Source organism: Bos indicus, chromosome 15, assembly GCF_029378745.1.
Source record: "Bos indicus isolate NIAB-ARS_2022 breed Sahiwal x Tharparkar chromosome 15, NIAB-ARS_B.indTharparkar_mat_pri_1.0, whole genome shotgun sequence".
Lineage (NCBI taxonomy): Eukaryota > Metazoa > Chordata > Mammalia > Artiodactyla > Bovidae > Bos > Bos indicus.
In genome coordinates this window covers 83,910,625-83,930,519 of record NC_091774.1, presented here as the reverse complement: position 1 = coordinate 83,930,519, position 19,895 = coordinate 83,910,625, and the positions used below count along the sequence as shown (strand labels likewise).

The 19,895-nt window shown below is 44.3% G+C and overlaps 1 protein-coding gene and 2 long non-coding RNA genes across 18 annotated transcripts in view; 1 reads left to right on the top strand and 2 right to left on the bottom strand.

The window, feature by feature from the left end:
• The window catches only part of LOC109568748 (uncharacterized), a 31,521-nt gene extending 30,099 nt beyond the window's left edge, over positions 1 to 1,422 (bottom strand). For 12 of the 15 annotated variants that reach the window (XR_011560604.1, XR_011560605.1, XM_070767523.1 and 9 more), the window contains exon 1: positions 10 to 386. The gene's annotated coding sequence lies outside the window, so the exon portion shown is untranslated. Of the gene's footprint in view, positions 1 to 9; positions 387 to 684; positions 824 to 1,229 lie in introns of those variants that run through there. The other 3 variants (XM_070767524.1, XM_070767533.1, XM_070767529.1) reach the window with 3 other exon arrangements.
• Positions 830 to 10,191, top strand: LOC139176112 (uncharacterized). The gene is made up of 3 exons (XR_011560607.1): positions 830 to 1,211; positions 7,433 to 9,595; positions 10,104 to 10,191. It is a non-coding gene; the product is annotated as an uncharacterized lncRNA (long non-coding RNA).
• Positions 6,884 to 19,895, bottom strand: part of LOC109569233 (uncharacterized) — a 35,383-nt gene continuing 22,371 nt past the window's right edge. Inside the window, exons 5-7 of one of the 2 annotated variants that reach the window (XR_011560606.1) lie at positions 16,570 to 16,686; positions 10,047 to 10,290; positions 6,884 to 7,082 (exon numbers count right to left, since the gene is read on the bottom strand). This is a non-coding gene — a long non-coding RNA (uncharacterized lncRNA). The remainder of the gene's footprint in view (positions 7,083 to 10,046; positions 10,291 to 16,569; positions 16,687 to 19,895) is intronic. The other variant, XR_002182320.2, reaches the window with a different exon arrangement.

Sequence of the window (19,895 nt, the reverse complement as noted above, 5' to 3'; positions counted from 1 at the left end):
CACTCTTACCTTGCTGTGTTTGGAAATCAACCATTCCTATCCTCAAGAATATGAGTTTCTGTTCATGTATTTTTGATTGCAAAACCGAACACCCATCTCCTAAAACCACAGAAAACATGGGAGTGCGGTCGAAAGGTGGGAAGCAAGAGTCACTGTTGCCACTCCTTGCTCCGTGACCCTGGGATCCCCAGGTCACGAGACTGTATTCTGTACAGTAGCCAACTTGCCTGTATCTTTGAGGATGCTGTGTGTGTAAAATGGTTGAGTTACCGAAAACACGCTTTGAAGAGGGGATATTGAAAGGAATAAACAAAAAGCAGCAAATGAATACTTGGGTTCTTCCCAACTGTACGTGGTTTGGGAAGCACTCTGGCCGTGGGGTTACTGGGAACATCCTGGCCCGCCCCACCCCGACCCCCACCCCCGACCCCCACCCCCGACCCCCACCCCCATCCTCCACCCCCACCCCCATCCTCCACCCCCCCACCCCCATCCTCCACCCCCCACCCCCACCCCCGACCCCCACCCCCGACCCCCACCCCCATCCTCCACCCCCACCCCCATCCTCCACCCCCCACCCCCATCCTCCACCCCCCACCCCCATCCCCCATCCCGACCCCCACCCCATCCCACCCCACCCCATCCCCCAGCCGTGTAAGTTTATTCCCAGCATCAGCCACCCACCGACCAAGGGTCCCGAAACTCCCACGCAGGCCCACAGCGGCGCGACGCTGCAGGCTGTGCCCGCGGGCCTGGCAGCCGGTACCCGGGGGCGCAGCTTCCCCATCCCCCTCCCGGCCCAGCTCTGCGGTTGCGGCCCCGCTGCGCCCGGCTGCGGGGGGCGCCGCGCGAGGGCCGCCGCGGACTCCAGCGGGCCCGGGCTCCAGGCCGAGGCTGCGGCGGCGGGCGGGCAGCCTCACGGACCGGGGCACGCGCGGAGGGCACGGGCCGCGTGCTCACACCGTCGCCAACGGCCCGGCCCGCGCGCGCGCCCCGCACCTGAGGGTCGGCGGCGCGGGGCTGTGGCGCCCGGGAGTGCCTGCCCGAGGCCGCGCGTTTGGCATGATTCGAATGAGGTCCGCTGACGGCGGTCGGTCCTGTTGATTCTTTTGTGGGGCGGAGACGACAGCAGTGCTGAAACCGCACTGGCCCACGCGACAGAGCTTTGAAGAGGGAAGGTTTTACATATTCCACCGCCTTTATACAGTCAGGTACGCGCGCGCGCGCACATGTAAACGGGCAGGCAGGAAGGTCGTTCCTCCGGAGGGCTTTTGATCCAAGACCCGGAGCGTCTGGGCACAGGATCTCGCCGGCCGCGGGAGGAGGCGCCAGCGCCAGGCGAGGCAGGGCGTCTGCGGGGCGCAGGAGCAGGCGAGGCTGGAGCAGGGAGCGAGGAGCCGCGGCGGGTCACACGGGCCTTCCTGGGCTTAGGCTTTACCTGTGAGTGGGATGAGGTGCATTTGAAAGTTTTATGTTTAACATTTTATCGTGGACCATTTCACACATGCAGGAAAAGGACTGTGGATCCCATGGAGTCATCCCTCAGCCTCAACGATGACCCTTGGCGGCCTTGTTCTATCAATCGTCCCCTTCTTCATATTTTTCTGGACTGGGCAATACATCATTTCACCTTTAAATAGTTCAGTATGTGTTCTGAAACACACTGTAAAGAGTTCTTGTTTCTTTTAAACAGTATCATTATTAAACCTAATAAAACAGTAGTTTCTTAAAGACTACCTCCTTCCTGGTAGCCTTTGAAACCACTGCCTCAGGAGAACGGTAGCTGTGAAAACCAGCAGCCTAGCTCGCTCGTCACTGGAGGGGGGAAAACAGAGTTAAACTCCCCCAAAGCCTTTCTGCCAGAGAACTGTCACTGTTTCACCAGCATGGCAGCTCCTTGGAAAAGCCCTAACCACAGGGATTATCTTAATGTGGTTCTACTCAGACCGCGTTCAGTGACAAAGCCCTAATCCAAGGTATCTGTGGAATACCAGTAGGAGGCTTTTTAAGAATACCAGCTGCCAGGTTACTGAGGAAGCAATACCAGTAGCAATATTAACAAAAATGATGCTGGACAAAAAATCTACAGTGAAAATTTAGGGAATCATGTGTTCACAAGTGCCCTGTAGAGTTCTGACGTATCCCTTGAAATCAGTCAGCCTCACACACGTTCAGGGTGTGTGTGTGCCAAGGAAAGAGCTGGGAAAGCCCTAATTTCTGGCTGACCCTGAGGCTCTGTGTGAGCAGAAAGTGCAGGCTAAGGCAGAGTTTTAAACTCTCAAAATCTTGAAGGAATGAACCGGCACACTTACACATCCCTTCAGCAATGGGTGGAAAACTTGTAGGTTCAAGCCACTTAAGTATGTCTCATTCCAGCCATTAGCTGACCGCCAAGGTAATCAGGCAGGGACATCAGTGTTGTCACATGAGGAAGGGTACAGACTTTACAACTAGCCCAGGCAAGCCAGTAAACAAACAGAGACAAGAAATTTTAGAGATCTAGTGAAAACTCTCAGGATCTGGCTTTCAAAGTTGCCTTATTATTCAGAATGTTCAATTTTAAACAACAAAAAAATTATGAGACATACAACAAATTAGGAAAATATAGCCCATACATAGGAAAAAAGGCATTAGCCAAAAGTATTCCTGAGGAAGTTCAGACAACAAGTCTAACAAAGACTTTAAATCAGCTATTAGGGATATATTCAAAGAGCCAAAAAAAGAAGAAGAATAAAAGGAAATGTACAAGAAGTAGAGAAGAATGTCAGTAGGAGACTAAAATTATAAAAATAGAACCAAATAGAAACTCTGGAGTTGAAAAGTACAATGACTGCAATGAAAAATTCACAAGAGGGGGCTCAATAGCAGATCTGACCTGCTGGAAGAAAGAATTAGAAATCTTCAAGCTAGGCTAACTGAGAGGATATAGGGTGGTGAAGAGAAATAAAAAGAATGAAGAATGAGCAGCATCTCGGTGCTCTTCGGGGCACCGCCCGGAACACCAGTACAAGCACAGGGGGGAAGTGAGAAGGCAGAGAGAGAGGGGCATGCAGAAGAGCTGGGAAGACGGTAGCCAAAGTCTCCAAACTGTGATGAAAAACATTAAGCCAAGAATCTCAACAAATTCCAAGTACAGTAACTCAAGGAGATTCATATCTAGACACATCAGATTCAACATAGCGAAAGTCATCTACATCAAAGAAAGAATCTAGAAAACAGGAAGAGAAAAGCAAGTTGTGTGCAAGAGATCCAAAATGAGATTAAATAGCTGCTCTCATCACAAACTGTGGGGATCAGAAGATAATGGAATAATATCTTCAAAGTGCTGAAGGAAAGGGAATATAAAAATGAATTTTATATCCAGCAAAAGTAAAAACAGCCCTTAGAAACTGGGGAAATTAGACATTCCTACACACATAAAAACAGAATTTATTGCTAGCAGATCTGCCTTAGAATAAAAATTAGAGAGAGTACTTCGTGCAGAAAAAAAATTCTAGACATGAAATTAACTCCATTTGAGGAAATAAAAATCATTTATAAAGGTTATTAGATAAATAAAGTCAGTATAAATATATTTTTGTTCATAACTTCTTCTCTTATATGATTTTAAAGATAATTTTGTAAAGCAATAATTAAGAGGGAGAATATTCCTAGAGTAATGAAAATAAAGATAAAAATAAATAAAATGACTACACTTAGAAGCTTTTGCACAGCAAAGGAAACCATAAACAAAGTGAAAAGATAACCCACAGAATGGGAGAGAATATTTGCAAGTAAAGAAACCAACAAGGGATTAACCTCCAAAATATACAAACAGCTCATGCAATTCATCTATTGATATATACATTTAAAAAACCCAATCAAAAATAGGCAGAAGATCTAAATAGGGATTTCTCCAAAGCAGAAATACAGGTGGTCAAAAATCACACGACGTGTGTACACGTATGACTGAGTCACTTTGCCGCACACCTGATGCTAACACAACATGAAGATCAACCAAGTCCCGATGGAAGACTTTAAGGAGAGTCCCTGGGGGGCGGTCACGGCTCATTCAGAGTGTACCTGGGGGGACGATCACAGCTCATTCGGAGTGTACCTGGGGGGGCTATCACAGCTCATTCGGAGTGTAACTGGGGGGGATGGTCACAGCTCATTCAGAGTGTACCTGGGGGGACAATCACAGCTCATTCCAAGTGTACCTCGGGGTGGGGGCGGTCACAGCTCATTCGGAGTGTACCTGGGGGGGGGCGGTCACAGCTCATTCGGAGTGTACCTGGGAGGGGGGGCGATCACAGCTCATTCGGAGTGTACCTGCGGGGAAGATCACAGCTCATTCGGAGTGTACCTGGGGGGCGGTCACAGCTCATTCGGAGTGTACCTGGGGGGGGGCGATCACAGCTCATTCGGAGTGTACCTGCGGGGAAGATCACAGCTCATTCGGAGTGTCCCTGGGGGGCGGTCACAGCTCATTCGGAGTGTACCTGGGGGGGGCGGTCACAGCTCATTCGGAGTGTACCTGGGGGGGATGGTCACAGCTCATTCAGAGTGTACCTGGGGGGACAATCACAGCTCATTCAAAGTGTAACTGGGGGGGGGCGATCACAGCTCATTCGGAGTGTACCTGGGGGGGTGGCGATCACAGCTCATTTGGAGTGTACCTGGGGGGGGGGTGGTGGCGATCACAGCTCATTCGGAGTGTACCTGCGGGGAAGATCACAGCTCATTCGGAGTGTAACTGGGGGGGGCGGTCACAGCTCATTCAGAGTGTACCTGGGGGGACAATCACAGCTCATTCGAAGTGTAACTGGGGGGGGGGCGATCACAGCTCATTCGGAGTGTACCTGGGGGGGGCGATCACAGCTCATTCGGAGTGTACCTCGGGGTGGGGGCGATCACAGCTCATTTGGAGTGTAACTGGGGGGGGTGGTCACAGCTCATTCGGAGTGTAACTGGGGGGGATGGTCACAGCTCATTCAGAGTGTACCTGGGGGGGATGGTCACAGCTCATTCGGAGTGTACCTGGGGGGACGATCACAGCTCATTCGGAGTGTAACTGGGGGGGGCGGTCACAGCTCATTCGGAGTGTAACTGGGGGGGATGGTCACAGCTCATTCAGAGTGTACCTGGGGGGGATGGTCACAGCTCATTCGGAGTGTACCTGGGGGGACAATCACAGCTCATTCGGAGTGTACCTGGGGGGACAATCACAGCTCATTCGGAGTGTACCTGGGGGGGGTGGTCACAGGTACCTGGTACCTGGAGGGTCACAGGTCACAGGTACCTGGAGGGGGACGATCACAGCTCATTCGGAGTGTAACTGGGTGGGGGGCGATCACAGCTCATTCTATGGGTTTTGACAAGGCTACTTAGGCAACTCAATAGGGAAAGGAGAGGCTTTTCAAAAAATGGTGCTGGGGTAGCCGAACATTTACATGCAAAGAATGAATTTAGATCCCTACCTCACAACACATGAAAAGTTAACACAGAATCGGTTAAGGACATAAATGAAGAGTTGAAATTCCAAAATGCCAAAAAAATGTTAAGATTCATGACCCTGAATTGATCAACAACTTATTAGATATGATACCAAACTCAGAAGTGACAAAAGAAAAATATAAATTGGACTTCATCCAATTAAAAACTTTTTGTGTAGCAAAGGAAACCAGCAGGAAAGTGAAACGATAACTCACATAACAGAAGAAAATATCTGCAAATCATACATCGAATAGCACAAGCTCCCCTGGTGGCTCAGACAGTGAAGAATCTGCCTGCAATGTCGAAGACTGGGGTTCGACCCCTGGGTTGGGAAGATCCCCTGGAGAAGGGAATGGCTTCCCACTCCTGTGTTCTTGGCTGGAGAATTCCATGGACAGAGAGGCCTGGAGGGCTGCTTTCCATGGGGTCACAAAGAGCCGGACGAGACTGAGAGACTAACACGCTCAGATCCAATAAGGGACTTGTATTGGGAATATGTAAAGAATTCTTAAATGGAACAATAAAAAGCCCCCAAAATCTAATTAAAAGCTTGGTAAAGGCACATTAAAAGCGGCTCAACATCACTGATCATCAGGGAAATAAAGCCTGATAATAATCAAAACCATAATGAGCTATCATTCACACCTGTTAGAATGGCTGTTACCAAAAATGACCACAAGTGTTTCGTGCACTGTTGGTGGGAATGTCAGAGAAGGCAATGGCACCCACTCCAGTACTCTCGCCTGGAAAATCCCATGGATGGAGGAGCCTGGTAGGCTGCAGTCCACGGGGTCGCTGAGGGTCAGACACGACTGAGCGACTTCACTTTCACTTTTCACTTTCATGCACTGGAGAAGGAAATGGCACCCCACTCCAGTACTCTCGCCTGGAAAATCCCATGGAAGGAGAAGTCTGGTGGGCTGCAGCCCATGGGGTCGCTAAGAGTCTGACACGACTGAGCGATTTCACTTTCACTTTTCACTTTCATGCACTGGAGAAGGAAATGGCACCCCACTCCAGTACTCTCGCCTGGAGAATCCCAGGGATGGGGGAGCCTGGTGGGCTGCCATCTATGGGGTCGCACAGAGTCGGATACGACTGAAGCGACTTAGCACTCCAGTACTCTCGCCTGGAGAATCCCAGGGATGGGGGAGCCTGGTGGGCTGCCATCTATGGGGTCGCACAGAGTCGGATACGACTGAAGCGACTTAGCAGGCGGGAATGTAGGCTGCTGCGGCAACTGTGAAAAGCGGTATGGAAGGTCCACGTGACCCAGCAATTCTGCTCCTGAGTAAACAGCCAAAGAGTACCAGATAATTATGTGAAAAACAGCCAAGACTTGGGTTGTCTGAGTGTCCAACGACAGATGAACGGATTAAAAAATGTGCTACCCAGCACCTCTCCACACAGAAAAAACAGCCACACTTACCAGTTTAAGCTTTTATTAATGGGGGAAAGGAAATACTGAGATGAATTTAATTAAAATGTATTTTCCCACCAGCCTCTTGAATAAAATGAAGTTCTTCATTCGCCACTACATTTCCCTCCTCGACTGAGGTCATGATGGCTCTTTAATGTGTAGGTAAAGGGTCCTCTCTGCCGTGCACCTGAGGCAAGTTAGGTGTTAGTAAATTGATAGTTAATATACTCTAAAATAAAGAACTACAGAATTGGGGGTAGAAATTTGGAAAGCGCGCTAACTGGAATACTCTCAACACTGAGATTTTAAAAGAATGCCATATTTTTTGGTTTCCTTCCTTCCCTCCCTCCCTCTCTTCCTTTCCTTCCTTCCCTTTTGCATCTCTAGGCTGAAAGCCAAAGACCATGCAGTGCAGAGAGACAGATTCCAAAATACAGATTGATCCTATAAGAACATATATTTTTCTTTTTTAAAATTATGAATGTTCTTAAATTTTAAAATGTTTTTCATTATTTTTCAAATTCTTTTCCCACTTAGGTTACTGAAGAATACTGAGCAAGTTTTCCTGTGCTGTGCAGTGGGTCCATGTTGGTTGTCTGTTTTAAATACAGCCGTGTGGATATATCAATCCAAACTCCTGGTCTGTCCCTTCTACCCACACCCGCTCCTGGAACCATAAATTCACCCTCTGAGGCTATGGGTCTGTCTCTGTTTCATAGACCAGTTCATTTGTATCCATTGCTTAGATCCCATGCGTAAGTGATATATTTTTCTTTCTCTGTCTGACTTACTTCATGTAGTATGATAATCTCTAGGCCCGTCCATGTTACTACAAATGGCACTGTTTCATTTTGCATGGCTGAATAATATTTCGCTGTATGCGTGGACCACGTTTTCTTTACCCATTTCTCTGCTGACGGACATCTAGGTTGCTTCCACGTCTTGCTATTGTAAGCAGTGCTGCAGCGATCGCTGGGTGGCACGCACACTCGGTTTTCTGTGGCTGTATGCCCGAGCGTGGCGGTGCTGCGCCTTACGCAGCTCTAGTTGTAGTTTTTGAGGAGCCTGCACATTGCTCTCCACGGTGGCTGAGCCAGTTACGTTCCCACCAGCAGCGCAGTGGGGCTCTCATTTCTCCACACCCTCTCCAGCACTTACTGTTCGTAGATTTTTTGATGGTGGCCATTCTGACTGGTGGGAAGTGGTATCTCATTGTAGTTTTGATTTGCATTTCTCTAAAAACTAGTGGTTTTGAACATCTTTTCGTGTGCTTCTTGGCTACCTGTTCGTCTTCTTTGGAGAAATGTCTATTTAGGGCTTCTTCCCACGTTTCGACTGTGTTGTTTGTATGGTATTGAGCCACGTGAGCTGTTTGTAAATTTTGGAGACTAAGCCTCTGTCGTTCACATCATTTGCAAATATTAAGAACATAATTTGTCTACTCAGACTAGATTACATTACTATTTAGCACAGTGTTGCTTATGTATCACTTTATCTATTTGAGTAGAAAACTATACTTCTCACATGTTCATGTTTTTTTTTTCTCTTTTCACGAGACCCTGATCATATAGCACAACATTTATTTCTGAAATAATTCAGCCCAATCTAACTTCTTGACCCCCATTTCCCACCACTCACCGCCACAGAGATTGTATTTTAGCTTCACGAATGCACTTACCATTCCATGATGTTCTGTGTACAATCTTAATCTGCAGATTGCCTTGCTTAAATAATCTTTATTTTGAATCAGTCTGATAAAATTAACTAGAAGTAGAGAAGGAATCATCAGAAAAAAATTTTGCCTTGGATTTTACAGTTTCTCTTGATACTCAAGGGCTGCATCTCCACTTGTACTGCAAAAGGCATTTCCTTTTAAGCATATGTGAGTTGGGTGTTGCTCCAGAGAAATTCAGGTTTTGAAAGCCTAATACCTCTTGATCACTGGCTGCCTTTCAGTAAATTTTATATAAAATTTTCCTTCTGATTGCTAGTTTTTGAGATCCTCAAAAGGACGTCATTTGGGGAAGTTTCCCCATATTCTTACATTCTATAATTTCTACCATTGTACTTACCATACAGTGACACTTTTGCTTGAGAAAAAAAAATCAATAGTGTTGGGTATAACTTTTAGCTTGGAGATTTACCTCTGTTATTCCCACTGCTTCATAGCTTAGACCTAAGGTTTCCTTGGCTTTTCCTTCATTTCTTCACATTATTTGGGCATTTTGTTCTCCTTTCCATTATCCTATCAGAACAGTGGCTGACTTGATCTCAGATATTTGTGCTTCCGTATTTAGTTAGCAATGTCTATTCTCAACTGATGCTTGAAGTAGAGGAAAGTATTAACTAGGTATCAGTGTTCTCACCCGAGTATCCATGATGTCCTAGAACCAGAAATATTTGAGACTAGGATCTGCTTTCCTCTTTTTTTTCTCAACTCTCTTGTTCCTTCTTTCAACTCCAAGATTCCAGGTCCTAGCCATTCAATTCTTTCTTGTTATTTCCTAAATCTCTCTATGTCTCTGTTGTAGAACACATGGACGAATTGCTGTGTTTTTAATGTTAACTTTGTACTTCTGAGTTGTTCTTAGGATTCCGTTGATCCTTGAGCCTGGACCTGTGCTATGGCCACTGGGAGGAAAGGGCAGATGCATCTTCCATGAAAGTTCTCTGATTCTGTGATGGTGATGTCAACTGGAGGTAAAGTTTGCCCTTTAGATGTAAAGTAGTAGGTATGGAAGAAGTAAGAACATAGCTTTATTTAAGAGTTTTATTATCTTTTCCAACTTCCCAGTTAACACCCCCAAATCTTGTTTTCTGAACCACTGAAAATACTAAAGGTCCTGAGCTTTAAGATTCAACTGCTCTAAAATTTTGAGAAGTAAAGTTACGAGCTTCAGCATTTGAATATCCCTATGCCTGATAACAATCTTTATAAAGTTTTTTTTTGTTGTTGTTGTTTTTCAGAGGACTATCTATTGAATTAAACAGACCTGAGCCAGAAAATCATGTATCTTTTATCTTATTCTTTTATGAGATGTGAATATTAAAATATCCTGTAATATAAAACACCTTTGCTACAGAAGGTTATCTATATTTGCATAGAAACCCATGTAGTAAACAGCAGTTAGGGCCGAGTGTATTCAGTTACCTATAATTGCAGCTTAGAGATGACACCGTTTACAGTTAATTCTGATCAAAACCTTAGTTCTTCAAACAGGATTCACAGCAGAAGACAACACTTTCTGATTCACCAGGGGAGAAATGAGATGCCTACCACGTCTTCGTCATCTGCTGTATTTCGCTTTGTACAACCAGTTGATCAAGGTCGATGTCACACACAGCTCCAAAAGGGTGAATAGGAACAAATAGTTTGAAAGGATTTTACCAGCTCTCTGTTTTCAAAAAGAAAATGTCATTCTTAGATTTCTTTACATGTTAGCACTTAAAAAAATAAAAGTATAATAAAATTTCAGGAAGATGAAAAAGAGAAAGAAAAACTGTTCATTATATTCTCGCACCCTCAACCACTATGGTTTTATATATATATATATAAAATTACATATAATTATATATGGTTACATATACATACGGATACATATATATACCATACTATGGTTACTAGTTAATTAACTAGTTCCACAGCATATATTAGCTTCCACTTTGATGAATTTTTCTTATTTCTATAATGAAAATGATTTTACAGTAATTGGGATATACAGTATACCACGTATACCACATCAATACATGGTTACATGTACACACGTCTAGTCACGGCTATGGTTTTCCCAGTGGTCATGTATGGATGTGAGAGTTGGACTATAAAGAAAGCTGAGTGCAGAAGAATTGATGCTTTTGAACTGTGGTGTTGGAGAAGACTCTTGAGAGTCCCTTGGACTGTAAGGAGATCCAACCAGTCCATCCTAAAGGAAATCAGTCCTGGGTGTTCACTGGAAGGACTGATGTTGAAGCTGAAACCCCAATACTTTGGCCACCTGATGCAAAGAGCTGACTCACTAGAAAAGACCCTGATGCTGGAAAAGATTGAAGGTGGGAGGAGAAGGACACGACAGAGGATGAGATGGTTGGACGGCATCACCGACTCAATGGACATGAGTTTGGGCAGGCTCTGGGAGTTGGTGATGGACAGGGAGGCCTGGCGTGCTGCAGTCCATGGGGTGCGGGGGTTGCAGAGTCGGACACGACCGAGCAGCTGAACTGAACATATATACATATATATTGATGATAACTGATAACTATTGAGGGTGATTTTAAGGTGACAGATTTCACCAAATGAATAATAAGAATCATTGTGTTTTCCTCTGTTATTGGGTATATTATCAGTACATTTTCATTGAGGCTAATGGACTTCTGAAGAAGATGGAATTGAGACATTTGGGTTCAGTGTTACAGAATTTATTTAATGGAGAGATGTTTAAAATCAGGCCTGTCGTTAGAAAAGGGTCATAAGAAGGAAGTGACAGTGAAGGAAGAGGAGGTTTGGATTGGTGACTTAGGCTCAACACAAGGACTTAGGTGTTGGGGGTAGGCGGAACAGACCCATATCCTTGCAAGGTATTTGGGTTGGAAACAAGAATACAGAATCTGTAATTCTGAAAACCAAAACCTGAAGGACCCTTGTGACAAGGCCACCATGGGTTATGGGGATGAGTTTTCAATACTGACACCATTTAATAGTATCTGAACCCATGACTTCAGATGAAGGTAAATTGGAAGTGGTCAAACAGAAGATGGCAAGAGTGAACACTGACATTCTAGGAATCAGCGAACTCAAACGGACCAGAACGGGCGAATTTACTCAGATGACCATTATATCCACTACTGTGGGCCAGAATCCCTTAGAAGAAATGGAGTAGCCCTCACAGTCAACAAAAGAGTCCAAAATGCAGTACTTGGGTGCAATCTCAAAAATGACAGAATGATCTCTGTTTGTTTCCAAGGCAAACCATTCAATATCACAATAATCCAAGCCTATGCCCCAACCAGTAAAGCTGAAGAAGCTGAAGTTGAACAGTTCTATGAAGACCTACAAGATCTTCTAGAACTATAACCAAGAAAAGATGTCATTTTCATCATAGGGGACTGGAATGCAAAACTAGGAAGTCAAGAGATCCCTGGAGTAACAGGCAAGTTTGACCTTGGAGAACAAAATGAAGCAGGGCAAAGACTAAGAGAGTTTTGCCAACACAACACACTGGTCTCAGCAAACACCATCGTCCAACAACACAAGACAAGACTCTGCACATGGACATCACCAGATGGGCGATACGGAAATCAGAGTGATTATATTCTCTGCAGTCGAAGATGGAGAAGCTCTATACAGTCAGCAAAAACAAGACCGGGAGCTGACTGTGGCTCAGATCATGAACTCCTTATTGCCAAATTCAGACTTCAGTTGAAGAAGGTAGCGAAAACCACTAGATCATTCAGGTATGACCTAAATCAAATCCCTTACAATTATACAGTGGAAGTGAGAAATAGATTCAAGGGATTAGATCTGATAGAGTGCCTGAAGAACTATGGACAGAGGTTTGTGACATTGTACAGGAGACAGAGATCAAGGCCACCCCCAAGAAAAAGAAATATAGTATAAAAGGCAAAATGGCTGTCTGAGGAGGCCTTACAAATAGCTGAGGAAAGAAGAGATGTGAAAAGGAAAGGGGAAAAGGAAAGATATACCCATTTGAATGCAGAGTTCTAAAGAATAGCAAGGAGAGATAAGAAAGCTTCCCTCAGTGATCAGTGCAAAGAAATAGAGGAAAACGATAGAATGGGAAAGACTAGATATCTTTTCAAGAAAGAGATACCAAGGAACATTTCATGCAAAGATGGGCACAATAAAGAACAGAAATGGTATGGACCTAACAGAAGCAGAAGAGATTAAGAAGAGCTGGCAAGAATACACAGAAGAACCGTACAAAACAGATCTTCATGACACAGATAACCACGATGGTGTGATCACTCACCTAGAGCCAGACATCCTGGAATGTGAAGTCAAGCAGACCTTAGGAAACATCACTACAAAGTGAGTGGAGGTGATGGAATTCCAGCTGAGCTCTTTCATATCTTGAAAGAGGATGCTGTGAAAATGCTGCACTCAATATGCCAGCAAATTTGGAAAACTCAGCAGTGGCCACAGGACTGGAAAACGTCAGTTTTCATTCCAATCCCAAAGAAAGGCAATGCCAAAAACTGTTCAAACTACTGCACAACTGCACTCATCTCACACACTAGCAAAGTAATGCTCAACATTCTCAAAACTAGGTTTCTACAGTACGTGAACTGAGGACTTCCAGATGTTCAACCTGGATTTAGAAAAGGCAGAGGAATCAGAGGTCAAATTGCCAACATCTGTTGGATCATAGAAAAAGCAAGAGAGTTCCAGAAGAACATCTACTTCTTCTTCATTGACTATGCTAAAGCCTTTGACTCTGTGGATCACAACAAACTGTGGAAAATCCTTGAAGAGATGGGAATACCAGACCACCTTACCTGCCTCCTGAGAAATCTGTAGGCAGGTCAAGATGCAACAGTTAGAACCAGACGTGGGACAACAAACTGGTTCCAAATCAGGAAAGGACAATATTCAAGGCTGATATTGTCACCCTCCTTATTTAACTTATATTCAGAATACATCATGCGAAATGCTGGGCTGGATGAAGCACAAGCTGGAATCAAGATTGCTAGGAGAAATATTAATAACCTCAGATATGCAGATAACACCATCCTTATAGCAGAAAGTGAAGAAGAACTAAAGGGCATCTTGATGAAAGTGAAAGAGGAGAGTGAAAAAGCTGGCTTAAAACTCAACATTCAAAAAACTAAGACTCACGGCTTCTGGTCCCATCACTTCATGGCAAACAGATGGGGAAATAATGGAAACAGTGACAGATTTCATTTTCTTGGGCTCTAAAATCACTGCAGTTGGTGACTGCAACCATGAAATTTAAAGACACTTGCTCCTAGGAAGAAAACCTATGACAAACTAGACAGCATATTGAAAAGCAGAGACATTACTTTATTGATAAAGGTCCATATAGTCGAAGGTATGGCTTTTCCAGTAGTCGTGTATGGATGTGAGAGTTGGACTATAAAGAAAGCTGAGTGCTGAAGAACTGTGGTGTTGGAGAAGACTCTTAAGAGTTCCTTGGACAGCAAGGAGATCCAACCAGTTGATCCTAAAGCAAATCAGTCCTGAATGGTCATTGGAAGCACTGATGTTGAAGCTGAAGCTATAATATTTTGGCTACTTGATGTGAAGAGCTGACTCATTGGAAAAGTCCCTGATGGTGGGAAAGATTGAAGGCAGGAGGAGAAGGGGATGACAGAGGATGAGATGGCTGGATGGCATCACCGACTCGATGGACATGAGTTTGAGCAAGCTCCGGGAGTTGATGATGGACAGGGAAGCCTGGCGTGCTTCAGTCCATGGAGCTGCAAAGAGTCGGACACAACTGAGTGACTGAACTGAACTGAAGCCATGACAGTGGAAATTACAGGTATGCTGGGGGACTCCTAAGATGTTCCAGGATGTATCAACTAGAGGTATAGAGTCAGTATTGAACTTAAGGCTCCCAATGTTCTTGAATAAATTGAGAGAATAAACTGGGATTGGACCTCAACAAGATCTCAGATTTATTGCTAATATGAACAATGGAGGGTCAAGAGATGAATTTGAAAAATGAAACAGTTAAGGTTGTGATTGTATTCCAATCCAGTAAAATGAACATTCTTATTATGTAAAAATAATCTGAAGCAATATGCAGAGGTTTACATTTATTTACAATTTCACTTTAAGTTTTCCTTCAGGGTAAGCATCATAAAATATTAACATCCTGTACACCAATAAGACAGTTCTTTGATGTGCCATTTAATTGATTTCTCTTAAGGGTCAGTTTCGTGTAGTAAAATAATTTGGAATTTAAGCCACCCTGATTAGTTCATCAGGATGGCCATCCTGACAAGTTCAGCAAGGGACCAGCCCTGTGGCCCTTAGCAAGTAGTTTAACATTTCTTAGAGTTGTTTCTTAAAGTGAATCAGACATAAACCATTCCCTGAAGAAGTCTGCTATCCCAATTACTGTAGCCATTTTCATTACGTAGAAATAAGAAAAATTCAGCAAAACGCAAACTAACATAAGTTTTGGAACTAGTTAATTACTCAACAGTTTGGGATTTTGAAGTAAGGAGCTGCTACTGCTAAGTCACTTCAGTCGTGTCCGACTCTGTGCGACCCCACAGACAGAAGCCCACTAGGCTCCCCCGTTCCTGGGATTCTCCAGGCAAGAACACTGGAGTGGGGTGCCATTTCCTCCTCCAGTGTGTGAAAGTGAAAAGTGAAAGTGAAGTCGCTCAGTCATGTCCGACTCTTAGCGACCCCATGGACTGCAGCCTACCAGGCTCCTCCGTCTATGGGATTTTCCAGGCAAGAGTACTGGAGTGGGGTGCCAGAGCATGCTGAAAAAACAGGCAATATCCAATGGGCTCTATTCAGAAAAGTTGGTTTCTAGGTCTTGGTTGAAGGCCCCGCTGTTTCAGCCTCTGTCAAGGCCTGGGTAGATGGGATAGAGCAGAAGAGGGAACCTACAGAGAAGGCTTCAGTTCCTACACAACTTGCTTAGGACTGACTTCCATCTTCTTTCCCCTCTTAGTTTCTCCTCTGTGTAGCAACAAACCTATACAGATAAGAGCATGTATGTCTGCCCAGCGTCCCACATGCATCGAAACGGACATACACGGATACTGAACTGCAAACACAAACATACTTAAACAGACTCACAGAGACCTGCTGACAGACAGACACGGAGCAGGCAATGCAAGAATGTCCACAGCCATGTGCACAGAGGGCCGAGTACACCTGTGTTCCAGGCTGCTTGCATCCACAGGGCTTAGCTTTATTCTGTCGACAGACTATATTGACAAAATATATACAGCCCGATAGTGAACGTAAATTCTCGGATATTACAAGTACATAGGATATTATTTCCTTCACTCAAGATCAAATCTTGCTATAATCACCTTGATCTTCTAAGGCCTGAGAAAGTTGGCCTCAGAGATGCAGGTAACTGAGAGGAACTGACCTACCTATCATAAAACTATCTTGGTTACAAGGTGGGGCTGGAATTCAATATAATGGTAAGTCACTCGAAATATATCTATTAACGTTTATGAGACATTCCATGTGGTCACTCGTGGTTTTGGGGCATCTGAGGTTTAGGAATGTGGTATATCCTGGTGGCGAGTGGTAAATTATCTACTCGCCAGTTCAGGAGATGCAGGTTCAATCCCTGGATTGGGATGATCCCCTGGAGAAGAAAATGGCAACCCACTCAAGTATTCTTGCCTGGGGAATCCCACGGACAGAGCAGCACGGCGAGGCTACCGTCCACAGGGCACAAGAGAGTCAGGCACGACTCAGTGACTAATGGCAACAGCAGGTGCAGGAATACAGGCCACAGTCCGAGCTGTGCTGAGAGCAGGTGCATGCGCAGAAAAGTGCGCTACTGACGAAGGCCGGTGCATGCGCAGAAGAGTGCGCTACTGACGAAGGCCACCTCCACATCTTGCAAAGTGCATACTCTGGTAAATCACTAAAGGATTTAGAATGTAATTGTAAATTTGTGATGAAATTCTCATAGAAACCCGGTACTTACATGTGGCCAAACAGATTTTTTAGCTAAACCAAAGATTAAAAATTCAAGACATAGTAAAAGCAGACCGATCACTGCGCTGCAGGCACTCAAGACATTCAATACTATAGAACAGGTCATCTGAAACAGATAAGAAGAGTCACCAGGTCATTGGAAGTTAAGTATATTCAAGTAGAAGATTTATATAAATTCTGATCTTTCCAGAATGGTAAGGTCATTAAAAGGACAGTCAAAACTGCAGATTTTTCAGAATATCAGTAAGACTGAACTTTTGATGTGAAAGTGAAAGTCACTCAGTCCTGTCTGACTCTTTGCAGCCCCATGGACTAGAGCCCGCCAGGCTCCTCTGTCCATGTAAGTCTCCAGGCAAGAAAACTGGAGAGGGTAGCCCTTCCCTTCTCCAGGGGATCTTCCCAACCCAGGGATCAAATCCAGGCCTCCCGCATTGCAGGCAGATTCTTTTACTGTCTGAGCCACCAGGGGAGCCCAAGAAAACTGGAGTGGGTAGCCCTTCCCTTCTCCAGGGGATCTTCCCAAGCCAGGAATCGAACCAGGGGCTCCTGCATTGCAGGCAGATTTTGTAGTATTTATATATTTATTCCTTCAAGGACAATAACTATTGAATGTCTTATCTGTACCATGCAAACAGTGCTCTTTGTGAATAAAGAGATAGAAAAGACATGGTCTCTGAACTCAAGGAGCTTTCAGACTAATGAGTAAGACAAACAAGTGCATGTTAAATGTGAATAGAATATTAGAAAGAGGTTAACTCTATAAGCAAAACCAGAGTGCCTCCACGGGTCAGATAACAAGGGAGTTAATATTCCAGGAGTTTGCCATGGTTCATTTTATAGTGCAAAAAAGGGGAGCTGAGGGAAACTGTTAGAGAGACAGATGCTATCTAGATAGAGATTTAGGGTTTTATCTTGAAAAATCGTGGGAAGTTACATTGCTGGGCCGGCCTACTCTGGTTTCAGGCCATATTCTTTTCAGACTATGTACTCAAGACAATATCTATGGAAAATGCTGCTGCATAATGACATTTTGTTCGTGTATGATGTCAGAGAGGTGCTAAGATGTGATACTGCTATAGGAGACATTATCGTATCCTTATTTTATTGTCCTAATTTGCATCAGTAGGATTTACTTTTATCTTACATAAATTAGATAATGGGCAGGATAAAGTAATGGATTCTGGAACTTATTTCACCAGATAGATTATAGTTTATTGCTGTCCATGGTTGTACAGTGATCTCAGCTTATTCTTTTGGAAAAAAAAAATCTGCTTTTAAAAAGACAATCACAATGAAATAATCATTATTTCATTCTTATAATCTAGATGTTCAAAATCATTGCTTAGTAAATTATAGTACAGAAATATAATTCAATCTTGATTTTTAAAAATTGGACTGTATTTGCTTTACGATGTGTTAGTTTCTGCTGCACAACCACGAGACTCGGCTGCGTGTATACGCTATCCCCTCCCTCTGAGGCCTCTGCCCAGCGCCCACCCCAGCCCTCTCTGGCACCGCAGAGCGCTGAGCGGAGCTCCCTGGGCTGCGCAGCAGGCTCCCAGCAGCGATTCCGCGCCCGGTCGAGAATGTCTGTCAATGCTCCTCTCTCAGCCCGTCCTGTCCTCCTTCCTCCACTGTCCCGACTTCTGTCCTCTAGGTGTGTGAGTCTGTTCCTGTCCTGCAGTAATTCATCAGTGCCATTTATTTTTAGGTTCCATGGATATGCATTAACGTACAATATTGTTTTTCTCTGACTTACTTCACTCTGGGTGACAGACTCTAGGCTCATCTGCATCACGACAAATGACCCAACTTTGCTCTTTTTATGGCTGAGTAACATTCCACTGTATGTATGTTCCGCATCTTCCTTATCCAGTCATCTGTCAGTGGGCATTTAGGTCGCTTCCATGTCTTGGCCATTGTAAACAATGCTGCAATGAACACTGAGGTACATGTGGTCTTTTGAATTATGGTTTTCTCAAGGTATATGCCCAGTGGTGGGACTTCTGGGTCATATGACCATTTTATTTATTTTTTTTAAAGAACCCCCATACTGCTCTCCACAGTGGCTGTATCAATTTACCTTCCCAAGAGGAATTTACATTTACAAGAGGGTTCCCTTTTCTTCATATCTTCTCCAGCATGTACTGTCTGTAGACTTTTTGATGAGGCCATTCTGACCGGCGTGAGGTGGTACCTCACTGTAGTTTTGATTTCCATTTCTCTCATAATGAGCAATGTTGAGCATCTTTTCCGTGTTTGTTGGCTATCTGTATGTCTTCTTTGAAGAAATATCTGTTTAGGTCTTCCGCCCATTTTTTTTTTTTTTTTTTGACTAGGATGTTTGTTATTTTTTGCTATTGAACTACATGAACTAACTGCTTGTATAGTTTGGAGATTAATCCTTTGTTTGGAAATATCTTCTCCCATTCCGAGCATTGTCTTTTAAGTCATGTTTATGGTTTTCTTGGCTGTGTAAAGCCTGTTAAGTTTAATTAGTGCCTCTTAGTTCATTTTTGTTTTTATTTTCATTACTCCAGGAGGTGGGTCAAAAAGGACCTTGCTGGGATTTATGTCAAAGAGTGTTCTGCCTGTAAAGCATAGGCAGCATAAAACTCTCTAAGGGTTTTAGAGTGTCTGGTCTTACATTTAGGTCTTTAATCCATTTTGAGTTATGTTTGTGTATGGTGTTAGGTAGTGTTCTAATTTCATTTCTTACATGTAGCTGTGTGGTTTTCCCAGCACTTCGTATTGAAGAGGCTGTCTTTTCTCCGTTGTATATTCTTGACTCCCTTGTCATAGATTAGCTGGCTGTGTGTGGGTTTATCACTGGGCATGCTGTCCTGTTACACTGATCTGTATTTCTGTTTTTGTGCCAGTGCCTGCTGCTGCTGCTAAGTCGCTTCAGTTGTGTCCGACTCTGCGACCCCACAGACGGCAGCCCACCAGGCTCCCCCGTCCCTGGGATTCTCCAGGCAAGAACGCTGGAGTGGGTTGCCATTTCCTTCTCCAATGCAGGAAAGTGAAAAGTGAAAGCGAAGTCACTCAGTCGTGTCCAACTCTTTGCGACCCCATGCACTGCAGCCTACCAGGCTCCTCCATCCATGGGATTTTCCAGGTAAGAACACTGGAGTGGGGTGCCATCGCCTTCTCCGATGCCAGTGCCATACTGTCTTGATTACTGTAGCTTTGTAGTATAGCCTGAAGTCAGGGAGCCTAAATTCTCCAGCTCTTTTTATCTTTATCAACATTACTTTGGCTACTTTAGTTTTTGTTTCCACACAAACTAAACTTTTTTGTTCTAATTCTGTGAAA